This window comes from Astatotilapia calliptera, chromosome 9 (assembly GCF_900246225.1).
Source record: "Astatotilapia calliptera chromosome 9, fAstCal1.2, whole genome shotgun sequence".
Classification (NCBI taxonomy): Eukaryota; Metazoa; Chordata; class Actinopteri; order Cichliformes; family Cichlidae; genus Astatotilapia; species Astatotilapia calliptera.
In genome coordinates, this window is record NC_039310.1 from 27,602,651 (window position 1) to 27,613,947 (window position 11,297).

The window sequence follows — 11,297 nt, forward strand, 5'->3', positions numbered from 1 at the left end:
CCATCACTGGATCACAGTGAATCTGAAGAGACAGAAAGATCCTCTGGTTTCAGTGTCAGACTCAAAAAGCTTGAGATCAGGCTCCACAGAGTTCAGATAGAATCATTTAAACTTGTGTTGAACTGAACTGGTTGCTGGGCTGAACTTCTACATAATACAGATTTACATGGGATCTTATTTTCTGTCGTTTTACTGAGTCAGTTTTGTCCTTTTTTCTCTGTCCTGGTTTTGCTCGTCTGTAAATAATTGAAACTCAGTCAAATAGTTCATTGTTCTCCAGCAAAACGTTTTGGAAACTCATGTTTAACCTTTAAACTCTGACATGTTTTAGCACACAAGGCTTCATCGGGGAGTTCACTCATGATTGGACCATGAGAATAAAGGTTTTTAGTTCTTTCAAAGAGAGTCTTGGAGGTGTTTGATGTTTCTGTTTTTCTACATAAAGCAAGAAAAATAGTTTCTTGCTTTATGTAGTGTGGAAGTTTTTAATGTTTCTTCATCTGTGATGTTCTTGAATGTGTTGACATGAAGATGGTACAAATAAACTGTCCTTTTAGCTTCAGCTCCTAATTTATTCATTATTTATGGATGTAGCACAGCAGCAGTGTCTTGATTAACACATGGAGGGCTCGGGATCTGATGGTAAATAATGTTTTGTGTCCTTGTACACATCATACAGCTCAGCTGTTCCACAGATATCAGGTTTACACAGTGGGATGGTTTGTAAGAACGCAGCTCTCCTGTGGATAAATCCTTACTCTTAGCCTCAGGACCTCACACAGTCCCAGCAGGTTCGGTCAGAAGATTTATACCTTATATCAAAACGTCACAGAGTCTCCTTTGCTGTGCTGTTTTCACAAAGAAACGTAAACTGAAGACCTGAACTTACAATGTTTTAATTAGTTTAGCAGATTCAGTGTCTCCATGTGCTGCTGTTGGTAGAAAGCCGGTTAATGCTGAAATGAACTGGCTGCATGCATCTCTGAATGTAAATTGGTGCACTATTAATAGATCACTCTTGAACGGTATCATCTCACTAATTTGCCCACTTAGTAAATCTCACTCATGGCCAAGAAATTGAAATAAATCTTGTTTCCCTGCTGGATAGTGATCCACTGTAACTCAGCTCCTCCTTCCTATTTAGGATTTCTGTGGCTGAAGTAAAATTCCCTCCATCCATCACTTATCCCAGCTAACCCAAAGTGAAATAAAGTTTTGCTTATCTTAAAAAAGCATTACAATAATGGGCATTACCAATGCAAACTGAATAATACAGAAGATGAAAGAAGAGACTTTGATCAGTTAATAAAGCTCATGATCTTGATTCATTGTGGCTGCTACACAGATACTTCTGGGTCACTTCTCTCAGTTAGGAGCCTTCCTCACCAAAACTGACTGTTGGACCACACCCCTGGTTTCATGAGAAGTTGTTTCAGCCATGATTTCTCTTCCTGTATTTCAGAGTAAAGACTGAAGTGACAAATGGAAACATGTTTAAAAAACGCAATGTGAGAGAGACGTTGAGGTCCTTAGAAGTTACCCTGGGTTTTTCTGTCACCCTGCTAGATGTTACACACCTTGTTATTGGACTGATTTCTACTGCTGGACTACTCCTGGGGAGAGTAACAATACTCTTACTAATTAGCTCCCTTTCACACCTTTGGGGATATTTATTTTTGTGCTTGCAGCGCTGTGAGCCAGAACAGCGAGAGAAAAATCTGCAACAGCGACGAGCCGAATGCTTAAGTGAATCCCAGCAGCTGCACATGTGCTACGCTGATTTAGAAGATATCTTTGCTCCGGATTTATATTTATACTTTTTCATTTCTATATGATTCTTCTTGCATCTAAACAAAGATGATTCAATTTGATAAATTTTGATGGCATTTGTGCTTTGTTGTAAATGAGACGTAATATTTGCTCTTGGTTTGTTTCTCCTGTACTGAACCTTGCAGTACAACAGAAACCTAAAAACATTATTTGTAGTTGTTATTCTTAGTTGTTCTGCTGCCGAAATACCACAGGGTGTAATTATGAAGTTATTGAGTTGCACATACTTTACGACCTGCTTAAGTCCGAGGTCACAGCGTCTGTAGAGCAGCTGGAACATAATGAAGTCTACAAGGTTAAAGTTTTATCTTCTCTTATTGTTCTTTCTGCTGCTTGGTTTGATGAATCTGAGAGCTTTTGTTTTTATTATTGTTATTATAATTATTATTAATATTTTACTCTCTAGAAGCTTTAAAATAGTGTTTGTGTTTGAAAAAATTAATTCAAGAATAGAACAGAAACATCTGTCCTTCTGAAAATCGCCCAAAGGCACGGAGACAAACTCAAAGGATGCAACCTGTAACTTTCTCTTCCTTCATGTCAGCACCATCATCGATTATTTATATAAAATGCATATAGCAACAGTAACACTTTAATTTGGATTTCATGATTTCTGTAACTGGAAAATATTTTGTTTAAAGACAGAAGTGAGTGCGTAGTTGCAACATTAAAGTGAAATATTAATTAATGAGCATTAAGTATATTTGTTGCTTAAGCGTTTGCACTATAACTTAAGTAGGATTATAACTTTTAAGCAAGGAAAGATTTCAGATATTTAGTTCACTGTTTCAGTCATTGTATATGAAATTAAAAAATTTACGTTGGTCAAATATGATCCTCTAAATCAAATAAGTTTGAAAAATACTTTTTTAAATTTCCTTTTTGAAAATAAATGATGTATTTTTAAATGTCGCAACAAATTTTCACAAAAAGTAACTAATAATTAAAACCAGTTAAACAAAATAAAACGATTTAAAAATAAAATTTTTGAATCATGCTTAACCAAATGCCAGGATGGAGAGCTGAACCTAAAGTATACGTAGAAAGATTTCAACATTTGAGCAGATTGTCCAGTTTTTAATGTTTTTATCACATATAAATGTCACAGTAGTGGGTCCTGGCCCAATGCTTTGTGTTTTTCATTTAATATTCTTTGACTATTGTTTTTCTTGGTTTTTGTTATTCTTATTTATCAGGCTCTCAGTAATCTTAGTTCTCCCTGCCTCAGTGTTCTTCTTAGCCTGTGTTTAGTTTCTGTTCCCGTGTCCCATGTTTCATCATTTCATGTCGAGTCACCCCTGTCTCTATGTTCCCTGTTTCTCCCCAGTCAGCCCCGCCTCCCTCGGGCACTCATGTGTGATATAGAGTAATAAACCTGACTACATTTGCTACACTCTCTTTATTACCTGTTACTTTAAAATTCATACACTAATTATGTCTGCCCACCTCTCTAATGTGAAGGTCAACATCCCAGTGACATAAGAATAATCCCAAAGGGGCAAGGGGAGCGGTTAATTTAGCATATTTAGCATTAAGGGTACAGCAAGGATATACTTTTACTTATTGTGGCAGGGGTGTGGTCTCTGGCCTGCTGCAGTGGAGGCTGGTGGCGGGACGTTGGACGGCACAGGTGAGGGTGATGGAACTCATGACTCTCCCCTTTATAGTGACTGAGGAGACTGGCGTGGGGGAAGCGTGTAGTGGAGGAAGCCGAGGAGAGAGCTGGTTTCTGGCTACAAAGACGGCGTCAAACCAGAAAAGATTGCTTGTGGTCAAATAATGTGTCAATCACCTCTGAATCAAACTCTGTGTGGGTCAGTTCATTTCACAGTATTGTTTAGTATATCTTCACTTGTCTCACTCTCCTTCTGTTCTGTCCATCAGGACGATCCTCAGCGCTTACACAGATCCTCCATCGATGTTTTGGATCCAATCAGTGATCAGTTCTACGAGGAGGCCTGGATGGTCACCAGCGCTCGCTACAACTCCATCTACAGGAAGGTGAGTGTACTCCTTTGTATTCAGATGAACTTTCTTTTTTAAAATACATTTTCATATATGAGCTTTCTATTATTTCATGGGCAATGTAATCAATATTAAAATTACAAGCATATCAACAAAGGTAAAGCTGATTTTTTTTTTCCACTTGCTGTCACACAGTCATGGAGGAATACAATTAATCCCTAATTTGTCTGTGAAGGTTCTCAGTCATCCAGGTCATCGTAGTCAAAGGAGCTTGCAAAGAAAAGCGTCTGGACTTCTTTAAGCTACTTGAAGACGTTTCACCTCTCATCCGAGAAGCTTCTTCAGTTCTAAGGTCAAATGGTGGAGAGTCCCAGATATAAACCTAGTGGGAGTAACCCCACACAGAGGGACAAAAGGACCCCCTGATGATCCTCTAATCGCCTGAGACAAGGTGTGAAACTGGGTGTGGGTCCCAATCAGCCAGAGTTTCGGGTGAGTTCATTGTGAAACCTGGCCCCACCTTATCATGCAAATTCCTGAGATCAGATGGCCCAGGATGTGAGTGGGCGTTAAGGCGTCTGGGAAGGGATCTCAAAACTGGATTATAGATGGCAGAGAGTTGGTGTCGTAAACCCCCGCCTCTGTTCAAAGATGGTCGCTCACAGTGGACATAGATGGCTTCTTTCACTCCTCTTTCAAACCATCTGTCCTCTCTGTCCAAAATGTGAACATTGGCATCCTCGAAAGAGTGACCTTTATCCTTAAGATGCAGATGGACTGCTGAGTCTTGTCCTGTGGAGGTGGCTCTTCTATGTTGTGCCATGCGCTTGTGAAGTGGCTGTTTGGTCTCTCCAATGTTACATTGGAGAGACCAAACAGCCACTTCACAAGCGTCCCTCTGTGGGGGGTTACTCCCACTAGGTTTATATCTGGGACTCTCCACCATTTGACCTTAGAACTGAAGAAGCTTCTCGGATGAGAGGTGAAACGTCTTCAAGTAACTTAAAGAAGTCCAGACGCTTTTCTTTGCAAATCCCTAATTTCCTTTGGGATTAATAAAGTATTCTGATTCTGAATACAATAAATACATAATCAATCATAGATCCTGAACAATGAGATTAAAAGAAAGTCTGTGGCTCTAAAAACTAAACAGTATAAAGACATGCTCCAAGCTGCTTTTTCTCTCCTACTCCTCTAGGTTTTCCACTGTCGGCCATCCAGAGATGCTGGAGGGCTACCTGGCCAATGCTGGCCTACGCAAAGAGGTCCCGGCTCGGGCTCGGAGGAGCTGAAGAAGATCCTTGCCTTCCTCGTCAGTTTCCTCTTCAGTTCATGTCCCAACAAAACCTGCTTTCACCTATTAGCTCCAAAGAGGCTATAGTGCCCGTGGAGGTCTGGACCTGAGGCCTGTGCTCATCACGTGGAAGGTGGATAGAAAACACTCTGACACCATTTTGGAGGTCTGACGGGACTCTGACCAAAACACAGATGAAATAAAACTTGTGGCTGGAGTTTTTAAAATCTCTTTTTCACCTCATAGATTAATGCTCATGATTGCATGTTAGCAAGACAGCATCTGCCCAAGGTGAAACTCTCAGGATGACATTTACTCTTAAACTGTTATCTGGTTAAGACTACTTGAGGAGATCTTAGTAGCGAGTATGTGGATTTAGTCTCTTCACCAACAGCAGACAGACCCATGCCAAGAAAGCAGACATGTTCACAGAGAAAGCAGAGAGCAGAGATTGGAAAAAGCTAAAAAGAAAACGCTGCAGCTTTAGACGACTATCTGCCTGTAAGGCTGAAAAATTCCAGTTACGCTCTATTTTGGAAAAGGTCCCAGTTTTGGTAACCTGGATTTTTATTTCCCCTCTTCTGCTACAGATGTTGACTGTGACCTCAGAGGCCAACTGGACCACAAAGCTGCAACAGGATTGAGGGAGAGGAGTCTTCATCCAGCTTCAAAGAAAACATCTAGGTAAAGTGATGTGGATCAGTGGATAAAAGTCTCCACTTTCAAAGGAGATACTCTGAGAGAGAGAGAGACTATCTGAGCCATTTTAGCCCAAATTATAGTACTTTATAGTACAGCAACACTTTTAAAGGACAAAAATTAACATAAACTTTGACTGTAATACAAACAAAGTATTGCATGTGTTTTTTTAAAACTGTTCCTCAGATGGGCAGGATATCACTATTAGACTGTCCCACCAGCCAACTTCAACAAAAGAACACAGCAGCATTCAGTGATCAGCACAGATGAGCTTGTTCCTCTAACACTCAGCATCTGATCCCTGTTGGTCTGTGTGCTTCTGCTTTTGGTCAGTTAGAAACCCTGCAGTAACCTCACCCAACACTGTGTCTTCTTGTTCGCCTCAACGTTGAAGTGTCAAATGTCAAACATCTGGAAAGGAAACCACACCAGTGTACTGTGATGCTTCACCAACATGTGGCTGACGCTGGTTCTGCCTTTCATGCTGACATCACCAGAGAGCCCCGCCCACCTCAGGACCTCCCCTGTCATGTATTGAACAGGATGATTATGAAGATGACCGAGTGCAAATAAGACTGTAAAAATCCACGACCAGAATGTTTAGATGCGTTCTAATTATTCATGAATATCATGAGTGTTTGTGTGTTTTGTCTTTTCTTTCCTGACGTTTGTTACTAACAAAGACAATTTACGCTCTGTATGTGTTTTCATCCTTACCAGCCACACTCTAACTGCAATTAAGAAAACAAACTTTAGAAATTGTCGACTCAGTGACTTCATAAAATATTTAAGTGGTTCAGGTAGAGCCAGTTTTTAAATGACCATGAACACTTACCTTATTGTATCTGTACAGCATGTTTTTCTATTAGACAGATTTGTAACAGAGGCCTTGCTCTCAGTAAGTTTGAAGTCATTTTCTGATTTATTTTGTAATCTCTGACCTTTGTACATCCTGCTCAGTTTGCATGCTGCCTTTAGGAGTTTCTGTCTTTTGTATTTGAAGATAATTCATTGAATATACTCTGCTGCTTCCCTTTGGTGCCTCACACATCACTTTGTCAAGTTTTTCAGTGTCATTTTTTTATAGCTGTTTGAATTCTCTGTATGTTTGACCCTGTAGACTGTTTAATGGACTGCTCGTCTTCCTGTTTGTAACCACTGCCTGTTTACGACTAAAGATTTGGATTTTTGACTTTAATACAGCCTCTGCGTGTCGTCCCTTTGTGACCTCGTCCTCTGTGAATGTGTCACAGATGTTTTCATTATAATAACACAGCTTTCCCACAGTGGCTTGCAGCAGCAAAGCTTCAGATTAACACAGTGATTTTATATTCAGAATTATTCTGACAGTGGGCCACTGTGAATTGTGATCTTTCATGAGGTCAATTTTAAAGTTCAGTATTTCAAAGCAGGAGCTATGAACAGTCATCATGTTGGCATTAGAATTATTATTATTAATCATTATTAATAATGTTGTTACTCATAACTTTTATTAGTATACATGAATTTTATCAATAGTAAAAAAATAATGAATAATTCATGTCTAACTTTCATTGTGTTTTGTATATTAATTATATTTAAATAGAGATGTTGACCATAACTGTACAGTAGCATACTAAAACAAGCATCAATGTAACATACATTAATGGTCCAAGCTGTCATAAATGGGGAGCCTGACCCTTTATTATGAAAATATGACGAGTATTTTTCTTGTCAGTTGGGAAGAAGTTGGTCTTCTTTTTTCCTTTTCTGTTATAATTGAAACTCTGATCAAACCTACTCATGTTTACAGCAGGTAAAAGCAACTGACAGTCCATGGCATTGTTATTTGTAGATGTGCAGTGTAGTGGGAGCATAAATCAAAATGAAATAAAACACTAACATTTATGTAATAAAACATTTTAATGAAAATGATTAGGCCCTTTATAAACTTTAAAGGGATCTGAAAACAACACTTTTTAAAACAGTATCTTGGGGTGTAGGTGGTCAAAATAGAAAACTGAGCTGAGGATTTAAGTTCAATCCATCTATTCATTAAACTTAGGAGGAAGAAATGTCAGGCTGGTTGTTGTGGAAGTTTTCCACTTAAATAAACCAAAAGAGTCTCCCTGAGCCTAGCATGGCTCTCAGTTAAATACCTTCTCCAGGAACAAAAGGCAGTACACAGCTGTTTCACACCTTAAGGTTCACACTCCCTTGCTACCTCCCAGAGTCCTCAAAGAGACAAAAGACTCTTCCTGTGGAGTGGTCTGCTTCTCCAACTTCCTTCTTACAGTATGGGTGTCAGACATGTTAAAATCCAGTGGCACCAAGGCATTATACAATAAAATAATTTGATTAATACACAAGTAAAAGAAATTCCTATACACGAGCAGGATTTTGAATTCAATTCTGGATTTAACAGGAAGCCAATGAAGGGAAACCAATACAGGAGAAATCTGCTCTCTCTTTCTAGTCCCTGTCAGGACTCTTGCTGCAGCATTTTGGATTAACTGAAGGCTTTTCATGGAGTTTTTAGGACATCCTGATAATAATGAATTACAGTCGTCCAGCCTGGAAGTAATAAATGCATGAGCTAGTTTTTCAGCATCACTCTGAGACAGGATTTTTCTAATTTTAGAGATGTTGCGCAAATGGAAGAAAGCAGTCCTACATATTTGTTTAATATGTGCATTGAAGGACATGTCTTGGTCAAAAATGACTTCAAGGTTCCTCACAATGTTACTGGAGGCCGAGGTAATGCCATCCAGAGTAAGAATCTGGTTAGATACCATATTTCAGGAATCAGAAAATATTACAAGATTTTCAGGGCTGAGTAAAATAACCTGTTTTATCTGAATTAAGAAAAAAAAAAGTTAGTGGCCATCCAGGTCTTTATGTCTTTAAGACATTCCTGCAGTTTAACTAATTGGTGTGTGTTACCTGGCTTCATGGATAGATAGAGCTCCGTGTCATCTGCATAGCAGTGAAAATTTATGCTATGTCTTCTAATGATGCTGCCTATGGGAAGCATGTTTAATGTGAACAGAATTGGTCCTCGCACTAAACCTTGTGGAACACCATGATTGACCTTAGTGTGTGAAGAGGACTCTCCATTTAGGTGCACAAATTGGAGTCTATTAGATAGATATGATTCAAACCACTGCAGCGCTGTAAATTAAATTAATTTGTGGCCACATTCAAAAGGACTTCTCCCTGTGACTTTGTCTTTAATAGCGTTTAATGAGTGGTCTTCACAAAAACTGCTTCTTCACTTAGTAGTTGACAACAGACCTTAATCTAGAGGTTTAAGATTACCATTAAGATTACCATTTCGTAATCTTAAACTAGCCAGCTGCATAAATTTGGGCACGCCAACAGAAAATTGACATCAATATTTAATAGATCCACCTTTTGCAGAAATAACAATCTCTAATTGCTTCCTATCGCTTCCAATGACAGTCTAGATTTAGTTGAAGGTATTTTTGGACCATCTCCAAAACATCTCCAGTTTAGCCAGTTTTTGTGGTTTTTGAGCATGAGCAGCCCACTTTAAGTCACACCATAGAATTTCAATAATATTCAGGTCTGGGGACTGAGATGGCCATACCAGAACATTGTACTTGTTTCTCTGCACGAATGCCTTACTAGATTTTGAGCAGTTTTTAGGATTGTTGTCTTGTTGAAATATCAGCCCCGGCACAACTTCAACTTTGTCACTGATTCTTGAACATTGTTCTCAAGAATCTGCTGGTACTGGACTGGAATCATGTGATGTTTGTGTAATGTATGTATGGTTTTCCCATTAACAGAAAATAGAATCCTTAAAAGAAAACTGTCTTATTTTGCACACACCGCAGGTCAAGAAGGCGTCAACAACCCCTCTAATCGATATTAGTATTTCTTAAGTCTTGTAACCTAGCAAAGAATTTCATGCAGGCCTCAACTCCTAGTACGTGTAAAATAACCCTTAGTGAAAAAAAAAAAAAGCACCGCGCACATATTCAGAACTCAGAACTAAATTCAGAACTAAATAATTTTATTAAAACACCCTGATGAGGTATTTTGGTTTTGTGCAGCCACTCATACCAAAGTAAAGAGTTTTTCTTCATTTTTATAGCTACTTTTACAACAGGTTTTCCCATTAACAGAAAATAGACAGAAACCCTAAAAGAAAATGGCCTTGTTTTACACACATCAAGAAGGAGTCAGACAACCGTCGGTTCAATCCCGGTCAATGCTTCCTCCGTCGGGTACCATAAACATATGAGAAAAAAAAAACCCCCAGAGAATTTATTATTTTTGTAAGAGTGAGAAAGAGAGGGAGAGAGCGAATAGATCAAACTTTTCTACAAAACGTTATACCACTCCGGGTCAGGAGGGGCGATATAGCACGGACCGGTCAGATGACTACGCCGGATGGAAACATAACCGGAAGCGTCCCAGGGACTTTCCCTTTGACCTTCATCCTGGAATGATCTGATATCCTCGTGTCGGTGTTGTTCCCACATCATCATAATAAATGTTGTTCCAGGTACAACATTGCCAGTGACCAATCACATTGTTGTGACGTCCACCTCATCTGGAACAAGAGAGATATTTTATTCAAAAATAAATCACTTTTCCTGGAAACTTAGGCCCAAAATGGGATCCTATTGGTGGCTCAGCTGGTTAATAAAGAGGGAGTACGACTTACTTACAATGAATCCCTTACACTATATAATTTTCCCATTAGTGTTTGGGAATTCTCAATGGTGCTTGGTGCCATACCCTCAGGTACTTTAATGTTATATAAAAACACTGACAGTTCAATATCTACCTCAGTCACTCTCTCTGATCCAGCTGAGTCAGCAGTGGGAGAAATCTGCTTTTCACAGGAACTTGGTAACAGCAATAAGAGAATACGTAGTTTATTCCAAGAAGATATCATGTCTCTCACATATATATAATATCTTACTGGAACCGACATGTTCCAGATATCACCTGGAAGACAGTCTGGATGATCCCATAAATATCTAATTGTAAACAAGGTGAAGGATATCTCATGTAAAATTCTTCATAAATGTTACCCAGCCAGTCACTATATGGTAACATTTAAAAGACACATAAATACTAATTGAACTTTCTGTGGGGATCATCCAGAAAGTGTGGCACATCTTTTTTGGTACTGTTCCTCTACACAGAGATTCTGGAAGGAATTTAACAGTTTTGTTATTGTCCATATTTTAAGGGAGTTTTCTTAATGATGGGAAAATGTTTTATTCTGTTTCTTTAAGTTCACCAGGAAGAATGATAAATGATTTTTTTATAAAAAATTTGTTAATACTTTTAGCTAAATTTTTTATCCATAAATGTAAGTTTATTAATAAAACACCATATTTCTGCCTTTTTATAAGGATATGGAATTGTACATACAATCAATATCAGACTCAACCAACAAAAAGGCTCTCAGAACAATATTTATATATGTTGATTTTTTCTTTTTTTACCCCTGATTTTGTATGTTCATGTTCTGTTCTTTTGTAAACTT

General features: G+C 38.6%; 1 long non-coding RNA gene across 2 annotated transcripts; it reads left to right on the top strand.

The window, feature by feature from the left end:
- Positions 1–2,823: 2,823 nt before the first annotated feature.
- On the top strand, positions 2,824–6,986 carry LOC113029433 (uncharacterized). 2 transcript variants are annotated; one of them, XR_003273412.1, is made up of 4 exons: positions 2,824–3,831; positions 4,994–5,222; positions 5,680–5,773; positions 6,122–6,986. It is a non-coding gene; the product is annotated as an uncharacterized LOC113029433 (long non-coding RNA). The 2 variants fall into 2 exon arrangements; XR_003273411.1 differs by having other exon boundaries at positions 6,126–6,986.
- Positions 6,987–11,297: the final 4,311 nt, after the last annotated feature.